The sequence below is a fragment of the Camelus ferus genome, chromosome X (assembly GCF_009834535.1).
Source record: "Camelus ferus isolate YT-003-E chromosome X, BCGSAC_Cfer_1.0, whole genome shotgun sequence".
Taxonomy (NCBI): Eukaryota; Metazoa; Chordata; class Mammalia; order Artiodactyla; family Camelidae; genus Camelus; species Camelus ferus.
The window spans coordinates 5,799,243-5,799,566 of record NC_045732.1 but is presented as its reverse complement, the minus strand read 5'-3'; positions in this window follow the sequence as shown (position 1 = coordinate 5,799,566).

The window sequence follows — 324 nt, the reverse complement described above, 5'->3', positions numbered from 1 at the left end:
AAAAGTAGGAAAGATGAGAAAGAGACCATCCCAAGAGCAGAGATTGTCTTGTTAGAGCCTCCTCAGCCCACAGGGAAAATTCAGAGTAAAGGCTGTGTTGCTGGCACTTGGGTTCTTGTCTCATCCAAGAAAGAATTCAGGTAAGAGACAAAGAGTTTAAGAAAGTAAAGTGAGGATTTATTAAGTGATAGTATGCTCTCAAGGGGAGAGTGGACAGGCTAAGGTGAACAGACGCCCTGAATTTTTTTGGCAAGTTGGCTACATAGGGTGTAAAATTGAATGGACAGAATATTCATTATGGAGTGAAGGGTTTGGGGTCATATT